At 36.7% G+C, this 18946-nt stretch overlaps 1 protein-coding gene across 9 annotated transcripts in view; it reads right to left on the bottom strand.

Annotated features, from left to right (window-relative positions):
* rdx (BTB/POZ and MATH domain-containing protein rdx) overlaps positions 1–18946 on the bottom strand; it is a 288756-nt gene that overhangs the window by 111590 nt on the left and 158220 nt on the right. For 5 of the 9 annotated variants that reach the window (XM_090412684.1, XM_090412686.1, XM_090412688.1 and 2 more), the window contains one exon: positions 13358–13450. The exons of the other annotated variants lie outside the window; for them this stretch is intronic. The gene's annotated coding sequence lies outside the window, so the exon portion shown is untranslated. The remainder of the gene's footprint in view (positions 1–13357; positions 13451–18946) is intronic. 9 annotated transcript variants of the gene reach the window in all.

The raw sequence follows: 18946 nt of genomic DNA, 5'->3' as shown, positions 1-18946 counted from the left end.
GATGGATAGGAGGATGGTTGATGGAGATATCAGAGAGTAGTTTACTCAGGAGTAGAGTCTAAAAGACGGCCTGTGACTAGAGGTGTGCCATAGGTTTCTGTTCTTGGACCACTGCTAATGATATAGGGAAGGATCTGAGAGGAACGGTTCATTTGTTCGCTGATGATGCTAAGTTGGATAGGGCAATAGTGAATGCAGAAGATGTCAAAATTTTGCAGAATGATTTGGATAGATTGAAGGTATGGGCTAAGGAGAATGGATGTCAATTTAATGTGGCAAAATGTAAGGTTATGTATTTTGGGATGAAAAGATTAGCAGTAGTATATCACATTGGTGGAACTGTACTCCAGGAGATTGATGAGGCCAGGGACTTGGGAGTGTTGTGGATAGGAAGTTGAAGTTTAGTGTGCACATCGCAAAAGTGGCTAAATCAGCTCATCAAATCACTTGGATGCTGAAGAATACTTTGACGAGCAGAGATAAGCAAGTTATTGTTCCTCTGTATCGAGCCTTGATAAGCCCCCATCTAGACTACTATGCCCAGATATGGTCACCTAGGTTTCTTCTTGATGGGGAGGAGGTTGAGAGGATCCAGAGGCAAGTGACCAAGATGATAGCAGGTCTATGGAATGAACCTTATGAAAACAGGTTCAAGATTTGTGGGTTGCAGAAATTGGTTGATAGGCGGAAAAGGGGAGATATGATTGAGACATTCAAATTGCTGAAGGGTTTCTATAGGATTAATTCAGAGGATATTTTTGAGAACAGGACTGGGTGGGAGGACTAGGGGCCATACATGGAAGCTGGGAAAAAATGTGGTTAACAGGGGTGTTAGAGCTAGGTTTTTTACTTTTAGAGTGGTGAATGAGTGGAATAAGCTGCCAGAGTCTGTTGTGGGTGCTATGACAGTGGATGAGTTCAAGGCAGAGTATGACAGATACTGTGTGAATGTCGAATAGTTGTGATGGACATGATGTTTAGGCATCCCTCGATGAGTCTAGGGACTCCTTGGAGTCGCCCGTAATAATAATAATAACGTAGATGGGTTGTTTGGAATTACAGACGAAGCAACAAAGAATCAGAAGTCAGTATTAAGTCTTAATTTTGTTTTCTGCCCAGTTTGTGGGGTGAAAAACCACCACCTCCGTATCCAATGAACGAACTCAACTTCTGACGAAAGGTCATGAAATGAGGTTCTTCACGTCCTAGACCAGTGGTTCTTAACCGGTGTTCCCCGGAACACTTGTGTTCCGCGAGCTGGTTACAAGTGTTCCGTCGGTGAAAGGTGTCACATGACATCTTTCAAAAACATTACCGGCAATATTAAAACCTGTACTAGACCAAGTTGTAAATATGGTAAATTACATCAAGTCAAGACCTTTAAAAGCACGCCTTGTTTAAAAAACTTTGCATATCTATGGAAGCCAAGCAAGAATCTTTGCTTTTGCACACTGAAATAAGATGGTTATCCAGGGGTAAAGGACTATTCCGAATTTTAGAACTTAAGAATGAATTATTGGCCTGTTTTCAAAATGTAGGTACAGATGATTTTGTAAAATGTCATCAAAATGATATCTGGTGTTGCTAAAATGGATATTTAGCCGATATTTTAATTACTTAAATCGCATTAATACAAGTATCCAAAAGAAAAATTAAAATATTTTGACATCCACTGATAAATTGTCAGCCTTTCAGAAAAAAAAAAGTATCTCTTTTGAAAACCGCATATCAGAAAAAATACAGTAGATATCTTTCCTTCGCTCCATAATAAAATGTCGAGGAGATTATTTCCGTTATAACAGAACATTTAACAATATTGGAAGAAAAGATTTCAAGTTACTTTCCTTCCTTAAATGCACACAATTATGACTGCATACGAAATCCATTTGGCACAGTTAATACATTGAGTTGAGAATTTATTACAAGAACAATTAGTTACCTTGTCAAAGAATCGTACTCTAAAAATGAAATTCTCTGAAATAACGCTGGAAGAATTTTGGATTTTTGTCCAAGCCGAATACCCAGCTCTCCTCGACAAGGGCACTGAAAATTTTGTTACAGTTCTCAACATCATATTTGTGTGAACTCGGTTTCTCAATATTGCTGAAATCTGCAAAAGCCGACAAGCTCAAGTATCGTATTAAAATAGGTTCCATTCTTATAAAAGACAAGTCCATGCATATTTTGTTAGTTTTATGACCCTAACGCTTTTGGTGTTCCCCAAATTTTTCTTATAATCAAAAGTATTCAGTGACTTCGAAAAGGTCAAGAACCACTGTCCTAGACTGATTTGAACCCAGGTCATACCAACCAACAGGCAGTCATTATCGACTGAGGTAGGGGAAAAAAAAAAAACTTAGAACACTGAACAATGTTATTAAATTAAGAAAATTTAATTATACGTGCAAATAATTCGCTGTTTAGAGGCGGATACAAGGAAGGGAAATCTGGGGGGGGGTCAATTGGTTGGCCGAGTGCATAGCGTCTCCGCTCTCTAACAGGCTGATTGCTGAATGTTTGTAAGAGTAGATGTCTTTTGGTAGACATCTGCTGGTGTAAGACCACCATTCAGATTAATGAAGGGCTAATGTGACTTTAAACAAAATGTTTCTGGAGTAGCATTTTCTGATTTAATCCTCGCTCAATCCTAGGTAGTAATATACGAGGTTACGATAATCCCAATCCTGATTATCGTAAAAACTTACCCCTAAAATTATTATTTTTTTTTAATATTCTGTCTTTATACGTATATTTACAACCGATAGAAATCATTCCTTCTCATAGATTCCCACTACCTTGTCGTAGCGAAGGAAGTTAAACATAGGTTCATTCTAGTTGGGCTGGTCAAAGGGTAGGGAATAAACTATGTGTGGGCTATCCACTACTCACGCAAACACCCTCTCCCAAGAGTCACAGTGGGAAGATTAGATCCAACGTTCTTGAATGAAGCTAGGCAATCAAATCTCTCCCAAGGGCTCGACTGTCGCCAAGAATAAGTAGACAGCATTGGCGCACCCAGGGAGGGGGGCCAAGGGACCCTGGCTCCCCCCAAAAGAAAAAACACTAGAAAAATTTCCAAATATTTTTTCCTAATTCTTTTTTTTTTTTTTATGTTGTGTCGTGTTTTCTATTTCTATGCTACTTATGAATTAGCGGTCACATAAGGTGGGAATACCCTATAGCTATCGGGAATCCTGGCCGCTGTGAACGCAAGGCGAACTAAGTAGTACTCGGCAATTAGTATTGGCGATCATTGCAGATGCTCAGTCATAGCTCGTATGCAATGCGTAGCGTGTATTCTCAAATCGTCTACTCAACTCCCCCCCCCCCCCAAGATTAAATCTTGAGTGTGCCACTGGTAGGCAGTGTATAAAATTGAAAGTGAAATAGTAGAAAGAAAAATAAAATGAAATTTCACTTGAAGGGTGAAAATTCATTTTATCATAGTGGAAAAAGACAGACAATATGAAGGTGTTCTTGATCAAGCAGAGATCGAAACTGAACACACGAGCTGAAAAACTACTTGACGTGAGGCCTCTGAAAATTAAAAACACCAGAATAAGACCATAAATCCAGGTTAATACACAAGCTCTAATATAGTGATACTGAAATTTGGCAATTTCAGCAATAAATGTAAGGCAATCACATCATAATAGCCATTATAGAAGTCATTCACGCCTCCATAGCCGAGAAACTCCACCTGAAGCAAAACTATTGAATAATTAAACAGAGGGAAAAGGTTGATTATTCAGTTTGCACTAAGCAAATTACTGACAGTGATCCATTTCTTCAAGAAGAAACTTAAGAGCGTGGAAATGGCGCTCGATTGAAATCTCAGCTGAAATAGATTTACATTCTAGTTTAGAATGTAAAAGCTGTTCGGAAGACATATTGATCACGATTAGTTAGTCCCATTTCGATCTGCCTCAACAAAAAAAAAGAAAAGAAAAAGAGCTTAAAATATTATCCCAGAGTAATTAAAGGATACAAAAAGAATCTTGCTAAGGACTATTAAATCAAGTCGAGGGAGACGGGGGTGGGGGTCTCAAACACCTGAAAACTGCTAAGAAAAAAATTATTTATCCAGAAATGGCTCAACGCTAGAAATAAAATCGAATATGCAAACATCAAACAGTAAAGAGAGATTAGAAAAGAAACAGGAAGAAGTATTGCATTAAAAAGACACCTTTGAAAATAAAGTAGCTTACAAAAAGGTTAAGATACTTTACTAGCAAGAGATGAATCGACAAACTAATAAAAGAAAAAAGAACTCTTAAAAAGAGGCGAAATCTTAAAAGAGCGAGTAATTTCTGTATTCTAACCGATTTCTATATTCAGACCGACATCTCGTCTTAGTGCTCAGGTCTGTTGATTAACTAGACGCTGCCCTGGAGATTAGCATAAGTAGACTGGAATCAAGAATGACATTCAGGTGACGAAAACTAGAAACACTTGAAGTTAATGTTGGTTTGTCAATATATGGACTAAGATTTGCTATCTCCTGTGGCGAAACATTAATGAATCCATCTTAAATCAATGAAAAAATAGTTCCCTTACAGATTCAATTTAGATATATTTTAATTCAAAACTGGGTTTTAATTATTTTCCAATTAATGAGTTAAATATGGTGATCCAAAAGCTATGTTTGAATGTGTTTAAAATACCCGATTGGGCCAACACATGTAAAAATATCTTAGGAATTAAGTATTACTGAGATGGCGACCTCAGAAAACATCACTGAACTGATAGTAATAATGAACTGAAAACACCGACAAATGGAACGCGTGTTTGACAAAAACAAAAGCCACACTAAATAGCTTAGAAATTCCCATTTCAGTGGTAGCATCGATATGGAAAAAAACGTGTTAGATTCTGGTTATACACTGTACTACATATAGTATCAAACGCGATAAACTGTCTTTAAAAATTTGGAAATTAAAACACAATGGTAAGATTATGTTGAGAATTAAAAGAGCACTGAAGTTAAAAAGATAATCATAAAAACTGTTGATGCCATATATACAGAGCAAAACAAAGTGGAACTCAACTTGTTATATAGCTAGGATAAAACACGGCATATGAACAGCTTTTAATATTCCTAGAAATAGTAAGAGATTTGGAGGAAGGCAGAGAAAGAGGTGGGAAGACAAGATCGCAGGAAAGAACGAAGCGAGGTTATGATAGAGAAAAGTGGAGAAAACTGGAAGAAGCATTCAGAGGTTGATAGCATACATTACCTATCCCTCTGGGATGTATTTCTAGCTCACCTCCACGTGGTGTACCCTGGGTAATGCTAAATGAGCTAGCGCGATTGCTGGCAGCGAGACCTATCTTAATGATCTCCTGGCTATAGACACATGAAATCACAAGCTGTACAATCACCAAAAGGTTCTTTTCAGGACCAAAAGAAAACTGGGTGCTAATTTCCGGATTTGCAAACTCAACATTGAAGGAATCAGCTTTGCTAAAAGTCAATATCTCTCAAAAATTCTTCGAGAAAATGATACAGACATAGCTGTCATTCAAGAGACACACACAGATAATGAACAACAGTTGAAATCTAGAGGAAGAATTGCAGTGAATGATATATTAGGAGCTACACATCACCAAGCTCATGGCTGTGCAACTTACATACGCAATAATATACAGAATGCTCACTTAATATCAGCATATATTAATCAGAATATACACACTATCATAGCGAAAATTGAAGATCTCACATTGGTGAGATCTTTCACCCTGTGAAATTACAATAATAATGATGGAAATAGTGAAACATTAACAAACTGGGCTGAGCAAAACAATCTTAGCTTATTTGGTGCAAAGAACAAAGGAAACTTTAAGACTGCAGCATGGAAGAGGGAATACAACCCAGACCTCTGCTTTGTTACCCAAAACTTGCAAAATCAGCCGCCAAACACAAAACGAGTCCTTGAAGATTTTCCAGGAGTAGGAATACAAATACCAATAACACGGTTCATTCCACGACCAAGATGGAATTTTAGGAAAGCAAACTGGCAGGATTTTTCACAAGAACTGAATAAAATAGTAAGATGGTACAACCTATGAGTGAAAACTACAATAGATTCATTGGAGCAGTCATATCAACTGCGAAGAAGTATATTCCAAGGAGTTTTCGAAAGGAATAGATACCTGGCTGGAACCAAGTCTATTTAGAATCTGGCGACTGCGACATAACTGACGAATAACTTAGCTTATTTGGTGCAAAGAACAAAGGAAACTTTAAGACTGCAGCATGGAAGAGGGAATACAACCCAGACCTCTGCTTTGTTACCCAAAACTTGCAAAATCAGCCGCCAAACACAAAACGAGTCCTTGAAGATTTTCCAGGAGTAGGAATACAAATACCAATAACACGGTTCATTCCACGACCAAGATGGAATTTTAGGAAAGCAAACTGGCAGGATTTTTCACAAGAACTGAATAAAATAGTAAGATGGTACAACCTATGAGTGAAAACTACAATAGATTCATTGGAGCAGTCATATCAACTGCGAAGAAGTATATTCCAAGGAGTTTTCGAAAGGAATAGATACCTGGCTGGAACCAAGTCTATTTAGAATCTGGCGACTGCGACATAACTGACGAATTACTCACAAAGCTTGATAACGAGCGCAGAGAAAAATGGATAAAAAGTACAGAGGACTTAGATTTTTACAAAAATAAGTAGAAAAGCATGGACCCTATTAAAGAAGTTAGGTGGAAGTAACCCAATCACTCGTAAAGATCCTTTGGTGACTCCAGATCAAATTGCCCGTCAAATAACCTCGCTGTCTAGGGCCCCTCGAGATCATCAACAAACACGGAAGGTTAAAAGATCACTCAGAAACTTACTACAAAGTGCAGCTGATAGTTCCCAATTTTCAGGAGAATTTACCACAGACGAAATAACTGAGGCATTAAAGGAGGTTAAAACCGGTAAAGCATCAGGATTTGATGGTATTAATCCTGAATTCTTGGTTAACTGTGGAACCAAAATAATAGCCATATTAAAAACCAACATGCCTCAAGATCAAGCAGAGCTATTGCCCGATTGCGTTGCTCCTCGAAAGACTCCTCGTTAACAGAATTGGGCCAAAAATATCTAAAGTTATCCTCCCTGTTGAGCAAGCAGGCTTTAGGGCTCAACGTAGTTGTACGGACCAAGTACTAAGACTTACTACCCATATCAAGGCAGGCTTTCAGAGATGTTTGAAAACTTCTGTGTTTGTTGACAATACGATACGTAATGGGAAAAAGGAGTTACTATACAAGCTGATACAAGTCATACCATGCAAATCCATCATTCGACTTATCGGTAACATGCTATCTGACAGGCTCTTTCATGTGGTACTGGGAAACAAAATGAGCAAACTGATAAAGCTGAACAACGAGCTCCTGCAGGGCTCAGTCTTAGCACCAATCTTATTCAACTTCTATATATATCTGATCTACCGACATCTAGGTCAAGAAAATTTGCTCATGCTGATGATATAGCCCTCGCCGCCACCCAACATAAGAACATCGAAGTAACTGATGATATTCTCACAAATGACCCTAGAACCATTGGGGAATACTTTCATAAATGGAGACTAACACCAAACCTCAAATAAGACCGAGGTTAGCTCTTTTCACCTAAACACCAAATTAGAAACTTCAGGTCAGCTTTAACAAACAACGCTTGAGGCACCAAGATTTCCCTAAATATCTGAGTGTTACCTTGGATAGAACACTATCTTTCAAATGACATCTGGAGAACATCTCTTTGAAGATCAGAACCCATGATATCATACAAAAACTGTGTGGTTCTACATGGGTTCTTCTGCTACTGCACTGCGATGCTCTATGTTCGGCCTAGTCTTACTCTGCAGCAGAATACTGTTCACCAGTATGGCTCAACATATCAAGAAAATAGACACGCAAATAAATGCAGCGATGAGGACAATAACAGGCCATGTCAAATCACTCCCCTCTACTGGCTTCCAACTTTGAGCAACATTGCACCACCGAACCTACGCAGACAAGATGCTCTAGTAAAAGTACAAAAAAATAAACAGCAATCCCCTGCTACCAATACATGAAGACCTCCCAATATAAATAAATCTTCTTAAAACCCGACGGCCTCCACTAATAATACTGGCTGAAGAATTAGTAAATAGCGATTTCAACGTTAATTCAAAATGGCTAGAAACTTGGAAAGAAAAATCGCCAGACTTAAACAAGTATATCCTTCCCACCCAAAATCCGAAAGGGATTGAGCTTCCACGTCATCTATAGAAAAGCTTAAATAGGATACGCACCCAACATGGTATCTGCGCAGACAGCTTACACAAGTGGGAAAGATCACCTACACCCCCCCCCCCAATGCGACTGTGGGGCCATAAACCAAACCATCCGGCATATTGTGGAGGACTGCAGCATAAGAGTCTACCCTGGTGACCTGAGAGACTTTTTTGAGGCAGATCCTTCAATCTCTTGAATGGTTAGCTGAACTAGACTTAAAATTTTAGTGACTTTTTACCTGTTATTTGTATATGAACACTACCTGTCTCATTTTTATTGTCTGCACAAACATGTATTTATATATTTTGAAGTGTTTGTTTTTTAATGCATTACGCTAAATAAATAAACCTATCCCTCTGGTCTGTTGTTTGCTACATCCAGTATACGTTTTCCAACGGATTTTTTTTTTTCGAGAAAAAAAATTGGAATTTAAGGATTCAATGAAGCATGATGTACGCTAGTACCTTTAAGGAATTTCTGTATATTCCACTATCTACAATTTAAACACGATGCAAGCACATCATCCACGATATCTTTAACCAGTACATTAATTTGTTTTTCAGCAAGTGAAATGCATCTAGTGCAAACGCTACAAGCTCCTGGTAGACCAAATATTTTGAAGAAATTAATATCGAGGCTCTCTGTTTTGCTCCTAAGATGTGGATTATCATCGAGCTATGGAACTGGCGTTTTTGAAAGTCCAAGTGGTTGAAAATGAATTTCTTCTTCTCTCCCCTCCCCTCGAATTATCGCAGATCTCACTTGAAGGGGGGGGGGGGGCTCTAAACCGAATTTCCAGTGATGATGTGATTAAAGTTTTCGGCACTGACTGCTAGATAACAATGCTGCAATCACTACAAAGCTTTTCCACTAGGTAGTGGTAAAAAAGAATCTGGATGAGTCATTCGCTGTTCAGTCATAGCTCGCCATCAAAAAGGCAACCCTTCAAAGAATTTGTGCAAGTTTTGCTTTAAATGGTAAAGAAACCACTATACCTATTCAGATCTTTTGCGGCGTCTATGCCAATCTAGGTGAACAATCGGAAAAGTGGAGTATAGGATATATTTTGTATAATTTTGTAAATACAAAATTACCATTACAAGTTCAACCTACGCCATAAACAGCTTCGGGATCAATTGCTATGACAAGGAATGCTAAATTATATTGTTTTCGATTTAATGAAAAATCAAACTGAAATCCAATTGCAACAATTACGTAATAATTAAAGTATTAAAAATAGGTTGTTAACATTAGTGGGAGTTTTAATATACTGGCTCGAGCAGAATGCACCAGTGTCATTTTGGAGTCATGTTGTCCCAATTCTGATCAATTGGGACAACTTTTAGACTGATTAATAATGCTATTTATTCTTGTCAGGTGAATCAGTCAAATAAATAGAGAGCATTCTATTCAGGCAAGAACTCATGATCATGAATGAAATGCACCTATTTAATTATTGTCAAGGGTAATTTCCAAACCTTTCTCTGTGAAATTTCTACCTTTCTATAGAATTAATCTCTACAAAATGTCTATAGTTTGTATCCTTCTACCGTGTTTTATCACATGAGATGAACTGTAGGCAGTGGATGCGTTTATTACTAACCAGTTGTTTCAAATGCCTAGTTCATTAAAAAAAAAAAAAAATTAATGCTACTCGATTGCCCCCCCCACCCCCAACATGAAAGGTTGCAAACCTGCAGTACATGACAATGGCGAGAAGGATTTTCTTATTTAAGTTTTTAAATAATCCGGAAATCCTTCTCTAGAGACCAAATATGGAATTTTTTCAGACCTCCAAGTACGCGGGGCAGTAGTTTGACACAGGACTACAAACTTCATCTCCCATCGAAAGACAGTCACAAACATCGACGTCGAAATTTGAACATGCAGCCTTTTGGCTGTAGAACAATTACTCTACCCAATCAGGCCGGCATTTGCAGTGCGTTACACATACACTTAAGTTAGAAATCTATATTAGTGCCGTCGGTAGGCAGTTTTGTAAAAAAGCTGAGTTTTTCATAGCGGAAACACTCATCACCTTCGTCAGAGACAGGCCAATTCAGCTTCGGCTGAAAATTCCTCTTATACATGTTCCTCCTTTCCGCTCCTACACGCGATTCTAACCTTGGTCTTTCAAACCAACAGCATGTGCTTTTTGACTCGGGGACAGCCGCTGGCTTAATTCATGGAATAAACTAATAAAAATAAATAAAAAGGAATTCAGACAATACCTTTCAGTAATTTGTGATATTTTTGTTTTTATAATTTTCATTCATCCATCTTGAGTGTTTTCAAAAAACGTTCCTTTCTATGTATATTTCCGAAGACACACATGTTCCTCTGTGTGCTGTAATTGTCCATCTATTTATCCAGTCAATTATTCCAGTGTACGAGTAGCATAATCAATTCTCCGGATTTATTTTTTAATAAAAGAACTGCTGAATACACCTTTTTTTTTTTTTTTAATATTACATTAGATTATTTTAACTGATGACTGGAGCAATTATTAACATACGATAATGGATTCTCATTGAGAACTATTTTTAATGTTTATCCCAGACAATACTGATATTCACGAGCTTGCTGTGCAAGTTATTTAAATGGTTTAAAATTTTCACTGGAAGAAATTAAGGGTATTGAAATTCTATCAACTAATGTGAGTCGTGCAATGAATAAGAGCTAACAATGCACGCTCATGTGACCAAGCCACCTCCGCTGTAACCATGAAACCAGTGGCCTTGAATGGATATTTTAAAACCGTCGAGCACGGAAGAGCAGCTCCTGGTACTGTACCTAGCCAGGTGGGCTCAAGGGCACAACCCGAGTTGATTTACAGGAGAGCGCAGATGTTCTTGTCGGACTTATTGATGAAAGCTTTCAACTATGTTCGGAATAACACTACTAAGTAGTAGTTTCGAGAGAAAAAACATAAAAACTGGCCACAATTTGCTGATAAATGCGTTAGATGTGTGCTACACATTTCAGCATGCATATCTACAGTAATAGTCTGCATGAAACAACTCGAGATGCATGAATTTGATGAAACTTAACATTTGTGAAAAATTAGCTGATGAAATGCACGAACAATAACTATCACTAATACAAAAAAAGTTTCAATTTGTTCTCTTGTCTATTACAAAACTATCATATAAAAATGAATTATCAAATCTTAATATCAGTTTTAGTTATGTTCAAATCATGTGTTTAGTTATCACTGAACGCAAAAATCGATTAATCTTTGTGTAAACACGCGAGTGCATAGGTTAGGTTCATTGTGGGCTCCCTTTCTTATAAGCAAGAAGCCTATTCTATCTCGTCTTATAGAAATACCTTCCGATGATTGTAGACCAACATTCATAGGCGACGGATAAGAACAAACAAAGTTTTGATTATGAAATGCAATTTAACAACTTGATTATGAAAGCAGTTTAACTAAAGACATCGGTGAAAAAAAAAAAAATGCAGGTGTACGATGAACCATCAGAGTATACATTCTAACACAGAATATGTCCGAAGCTCTGATGGTGCGTTTGAAAACCGGAATTAAAATTATTTTAAAGACACGTTTTGTCACTAAGAGCTCCTTGTAAATTAAAGATGGCTTGACAAATTTTTGTAATTATTCCGCATACCACACATCAAAAAATACTTGCATACGGACAGACCGTGAGAATAGACAACAGGAAAGTTGTGAAACATTCTTGGATTCTCTTTCATACTTGGACAAAAAAAAAATCCCTCCCACATCTCCAAGTGCGCTAATTTATGGACGAACTGTAATACATAAGTATCAAAATCCAGACCAATCAGCAGATAACACACATTTTCAGTGAAAATGTGCTGTTCATGTTTCTCTTTTTCAATTTACTGACAGCAACAGCCATCAATGATAATGAATTTTCCTTCCAGTTTATCTATGGTGTCTGACATCTCGTTTGCAGATTGTGTCTCATATACGAAGAATAAAAAAATTAACAGCCGTATAAGCTGTTAATTTAGTCGCTGTATAAGATAGTCCAGCGATTTTCAACCGATGTGCCGCGAGATTTATGAAAACAAATTAATTGAAAGAAATAATGTCGAATTTTCGCATTTATTTATTAGTGTCTGGTCTTCCCTCTTCTTGTGTGTAAATCAATCAAAATTACGACTTTTTTTCCAGATCATCAAAAAAATTAATATATTTTTAGTGTGCCGCAGAATTTTAATAATTAGTCTAGGTGCGCCATATTATGGAAAAGGTTGGAAATCACTGAGATAGTCTAATATATCTTGGCAATACGTCCAATCGCTCTGAATTAGTAAGAGATCGGTAATGAATCAATATAACTGCCCTTCTGCACTGAGTCAAGTATTTTTGGGGGAGTTCTTAGGGGAGAACCACCCTAAACGTGAAAAAAAATTCAATGGTTGGACGGATTTGTAACATCTTAATCGAAAGATTAAGCCTATTTTTTGGATGCTTAAGCGGCGATATTTATATTATGCTTATGCTAAGAGATTGGAGGTTATTCTTGTTCAGAGATTTGGATGTTAAAGCAATGATTTTTTTTCCTTTTTTTTTGAGAATGACGAATGCTGTGTGGTATAATCAGCAAAACTGGAGGTCACTTTATATATATATATTAAGGAAGAACGTAGGTGAAAGAATATATCCTTGTGGGATACCAGCATCAGTTACAATCATCACAAGTATTACGTGGCCATACATAGAGCTGGTTTACTCGAACTATAGCATTAATATAAATAAGGAAACGAGTCAAAGAAAAAGATGAATATTAGGTCTTGGGAGATATTTATCCTTATGCAGATCTATTTAAGGAGATACCTAAGATGATCTGTTTACTTGCTATGTATGTATTGCATGTTAAAATTTTCCTTGTCTATTAAATAACGATATTTTTCGTACCTCTTAAAACAAAATTTTCCATTTTACAGTCCTAAAACGACTCCAAAACACGTTTCGCATCCGAGTTTAATATGATGCTTAAGCAGGTCCTAAATATGAGACTGGACAAACTAAGAAAGTCGGTGATGAAATAAAAACAGTAAAATAATCAATTTGATAACTTACAGACACTGTTAAAGTCCTGCATCACCTCTTTTTTTGACGTTTTGTCCTCTTACTTCAGTAGTAGCTGTCATATCGGAATACTATTTGGCTTCTCTGAAAGATAATTTTTATGCGGGTTCCAAAAATAATCAGTCTTACAAAAAATGCTAATAGAAAATTTCCAAAAAGTTATACTCATTGAACGTGATTAAACAAATGTACACTTTCTAAAATCTAATCACTGGTAAATCAGCTACAATTGGCAGTGAAGTAAAAACAGTTAACTTTCTTCACAAACTAATCACTAAAATAATGCCGAGTTTTGCAACAATAACCCTTTATTTCTCAGATGCTTGCTCACACTTCTCTCCACGTTTTCAGCAATGGAACAGAATAAGATCCATTCTACCTGAATTCGCGCCCACTTGTCAATTCTTAACATGCAGGACACACATCGACGAAACATTATCGGGATATAGATCTTTTGTTGCAGGAGTTGGAAGTGCTCCAATAAATGTAGAGGCCGTTTTCTTGTGTAATGTGTTAACTGGCTACCAATATAACACAGCGGTTACAACTGTAAATGAAATTGTCGCTATAATTAACACGATTCAGCTATCCTGATATCGCAGGTTTGAATATTTATCTATAGAGCATTTTCTTTCTGTTGAGCATCCATGAACGTATTCTTCCTCTTTCAGAACTTACTTTACGTATGCAGTAATAAAATAGCGACAGAACTCTCGACATCTTTTCGAAAAGGTGTGAAAGTTCTATCAACTTCTATACCCCCCCCCCTCAACACAACAGATTCGTCAATAACTTAGCTTTCCATTATCGTAATCCCTAGAGCCTTTTGGGTGTCCACTATAGCTTCAGGTTTTCCGTTGTTTGTGGGTGGCCAATCATCAGTTTGGTGTAATCAAGTTCTCATGTTGATTGATACTTTGGCTTCTATTATTCAGTTATGCCACATCACATCCCGATGGTTTGAATTCTTTTAATTTACATTTCTTGATCTTTTCAATTATAACCCACTATCAGCAAGGTGATAGTGACTTATGATTGAATAAGATAAGCGACTATCTTATGACTAAACACCCCGTGCTATTTTTTAATGAATTTTTCTTCATTTAAACAATAAGGTCAATTTCTATCTAAAATTTTGCTTTGAATAAAATTAACAATGAAGGGAATTACACCCTGTCTGTATGATTTGAAAACGCTAAACAGGTCTGTTCTGTCCTCTGCAATGTCCCCCCCCCCCCTTTAAACCACCTGATGGAATTGAATAAAATGATGAAACTACATGATTTCCGCTATACAAACAGTTTTTATGTAAAATAACTTATTAGTTTCCATTATTGAGCTTCCTTCTAATGGTATTAGGAATGAATATACATGGCATATCCTAAGACTCGCGAATTTTCATGATAACAGAACAAGTCAGTAACTTTCTAAAATTTCGAAACTCTAAAATACGTTCTGTCATTATTTTAACCATTGTGTTTGCTTTTGCTTGCATCATATATACTAAAAACAGAAGAAAGTGATCTATATAAAAAATGGAAAGGGCTGAAGGACTTGGTAGACCAATGCTCAAGTCAAACAGCAAAAATAAGCCACTTGTCCAACTCCCAATCTTTTGAGTTTTTTTTTTTTTTATGCCTAAATAAGACGCAAGAAACTAAGATACGAAAATTTAGAGATGCATATATCAATAGTATAATACATAAATACAATGAAATATGAAATAATACAAGTAGAAATAATTAGCAAATACCGAAAACAAGACTAACTCAACAAATTTCTCTATAACCATTATACGGAATGAAGTCATAAATTGGTTATCTAAATTTGCAGATGAATGACAGCAAAAGTAGTATTTAAGAAACCGGTTGAAGAGAATAGGAAGGCAAAAATTTACTGTGTGTGTGTATACATATATATATATATATATCAATTCCACATGAGGTGGCGGAAAATATAGCACATATAGTGCCGTGTGAAGGCAGACTGAGAAAGAGGGAACCCAAATATTTTTCTTGAAAAGGTGGAGGCTGTAGTTTTGGGACACTTAATAAAAAAAAAAAAAGGGCTGTTCCTGAGAATAAAAGCATAAATACAATAAATGAGGAAGAAGGAGCATGTAGATGAACAGTAAAAGAATATGTAGTTGCTACACATATCCTTTTACAGTTCCAATGGTAAAGCAAAGTCCATGAAAATACCTGTGGAAAATATCAGCCAAATCATCCTCCTCCTGCAGAGCATAAAGTTTTTTTTTTTTTTTTTCGGCACCTTTTTGGTACTCCACCCCAAATATGTGAATAGTATTCTAACATCTCTCTTCTAATCAGTCCAAGAGGAGAGAGATCTGATCTTGTCTGGCGATCTGTGTATTACTGGAGATAAGGGAGGGTAAACTGAGATCTCTTTTTTGAATGAAAGAAGGCAAAACTACATTCTGGTAGTACTGAAGATAATTATCTTCTCTACCAGTGAAGAATGGTATGAAAATCAGTATTTAAGGCACTGGTTATAGAACGTCGAAGCTTTGGACATTTGAGCGCTGCAGGATTTGTCAAATGAGGTGGAACGAAACGTATATCAACAAACTTATGGATAAAACTACTGGTCAGTGAGAGGAGAAAAGGATAGGTGATGGTTCAGAGTCCTGAAGGCGCTCCTGCATTGGGGAGTTAAAGGTTATGAACGTGGATCGTAAACACAGTAATCAATAAATGCCAAATAGAAATGGAGGAGTCTTTGATAATTACAACAATGAAAAGCCCATGATTGCAATAAAGCTTTGCTCAATAGTAATAATGTTTTTAAAAGTGTTTATGAACGAAGTATATTCCCTAGCAGGCAATAAAACAAAACTTAAAAAAACTACCTAACTATGGAGAAAAAATATGATAAGCTATATGGTAAAGTACTCCAGTGAAGATGGCAAACAAGCGTAACATATCACAAAAAATAAAATAAGTGGTCATGGATACGACATGAACAAAAGCCGGATTTTGTAGATTTCGAAAATGAAAAATTGAGACTTGTATTAAGAGTTGCAGAAACTGCTAAACGTAGAGCAGAGGGGCATTAGAATTACATGGCACTTCCGTGGAGTTCTAAGACTTGGGTTCATATCTCGTGTAGGATGCGATGAACCTTTATAAGAGCTCTTCAACTGAGACATACGGCGCCGAGAGGAATTTTCCTCATGGAAACTGTCAGTTTTCATTCGCAAAACAGGCCCGGACACAAGTAATTAACGGACATATACAATGGCGTCACAGCCTTAGTTACTTGAGCCGTAACTAAATCCAATCCGAGGAGGTTCAGGACTTATTGTATGAAGCTACTATACACTATTTCCTGCTATCACTCCACACAAATCCATAAGTAAAAGTATTTTTCGTCACTTAAGTGCGTGTATTCTCTGGCCAGTTTACCTGCTTTGCAGGAGTCAAAAAATCCTGTCATCTTCGTAAAAGACCGGCTTTCACTTTCAACCTCACTTTCAACTGTGAAGGCCTTATATTCTTTGGGCTTAATAGAGTTGAACTCCGATCTTTTCAACCAAAGACCATCGTTATATGTCAGCCGGCGACGTCTTATATTCAATTCTACACGGTACTGTTTTACACAACTTGACTATATTCTAATATACAGGGTAGCCCATCATTTAATAACTTTATTTTTATTTTGTTTTATTTATTCTTTTTTTGTTATAATGAAATACAGAACCTGGAGATTTTTTCATTAGTTATGAAAAACCACATCACATAAATGCCTTCCATTTTCGGCTTCACGGCGTGTTCCATGATAGCTGTTAAGGTTTCTGGCTGCAGCGCCCTAATTTCTGCCAATGTTCTTCAGCTGTTGGATTGTCTGGCGCTTGTTCACATATACCTTTTCCTTCAGGTAACCCGATAGAAATAAGTTTGGAGCCTCCAAATCTTGAAGTTATGGCCATTTAATTCCAGATCTTCGCGAAATAATCCCAAAATTACACGAATTTAGTTCGTTGTTGGGTTGTGAACTTTTCCGTGATTAATTTCCCAAATGTTCCTTAGAATACTTAAAAAATGAAACGAAAAAATAATAAACCTTGGAATTTTCGCATTTAAAGGTAGACATTTTGGTCTGCAGTCAATACCATGACGTTCGAAATGTTCGCTATTTCCAAGGCATCGATTTTACAGTGTTTACTGCGCAAAAATGTTTTGCATCAAAAATATCAAACCTATTAAGGATTTATTGTAAACGTTTTTTAACGTCTTAATTGCTACTCTTATAGAGTGCGTATTTTTAATTAAAATGCGATGTGATTAATATTTATAACAATAAGGTTTGTGTATTCACCAATATTATAATTTGACTTATTTTTGTGCTGTCTGCTTGGTCGCTAACTTCAAATGCGCCCTTAGAGAACCTGAAATATTCTTTTATTAAGGAATCAGTTAAAGGCACAGTGTTTCACTTTAATATCTTCATGACAACAAAGTGTGGATAAAACTGGATAAGTGGTTACAGAAAACAATTCAGGGTAAATATTTTAGAGTAAATATCTAAATACTTAAATATATAAAATACCTAAATTAATGATCTAATGTTCCCGCTTCGTGATTTACTTGGATTTACGGCCAAAACAGGCTATGAGGCAAGTATATTGTCTGTTAATTGCGTATATTTTCTGGTGGATGTGCCTGTTATAATGGATGAAAAACAAGTTTGCAGGAAGGAAAACTTTTGCACGTCCGTATGAAATCGGGTAACTTATATTCAGTCGAAACGCCCTAAATGATTCGAGTCCTGGATGGTAGTGGAATCTAGACTTTTCCAGCCGACAGCAAGTGCCGGTGCTTCTTGGACAGGCTTTATTATATCATTATCTTAGAAATGATATCATTATCATAATGATATCATTTCTAAGACTGACTACAAATCTTCTTCCCCGATATCTTGCAACTATTCATATTTCTGTAAGACTGCTGTGATATTCTTAAATGAAAGAAATATTACCTGCTTGTGGTGGGAGGCGACCAAGTATCTTACTGTGGATATATCAATCTCTGGTTGTTCCTCCATTGGATTTCCATATTGCTGATCAACGACCAAGTTTATACCCCCTTATCCCTCTGAAACGACCCGAGTTCGAATCCTGTCTAGGATGGACAGAACCTTCTTAAGGACTATCAGTTAAGGATTAGTTAGCCGATCCTTCCACAAACTTGGGATTTTACCCCTCAGAGGGATAAAATTTTACTGGCCGGAGAACATATAGAAGAAACATAATATATATATATAGCAACTAAAGCTAAAGGCTTTAGTTGCCTCGTCCCTAAATGTAATCCATCCAGCAATAACATATGCTATCTTCGTTACAGTGCTACCATAGCAAGAATCAGCGCAAAAACTCTTTCAATAATGTGTGGAACGAAGAGAATACAATTTCAATCCCATATTTCAAATTTAGTTTATAGTTTGTAGAAATACCAATTACCATTCAGAGATACTGCAATGAAGTCGATAGAGAAAATAAGGCCGAAGTAAAACGCGAAATTTTAGTTAAGCTGCAAATCACTCCATAATATAATAATGTAT

This window comes from Typopeltis vanoorti, chromosome 23 (assembly GCF_054136105.1).
Source record: "Typopeltis vanoorti isolate ZY-2024b chromosome 23, IOZ_Tvanoo_1.0, whole genome shotgun sequence".
Taxonomy (NCBI): domain Eukaryota; kingdom Metazoa; phylum Arthropoda; class Arachnida; order Uropygi; family Thelyphonidae; genus Typopeltis; species Typopeltis vanoorti.
The sequence above is the reverse complement of the archived record's forward strand: the minus strand, read 5'-3'. Positions and strand labels throughout refer to the sequence as shown.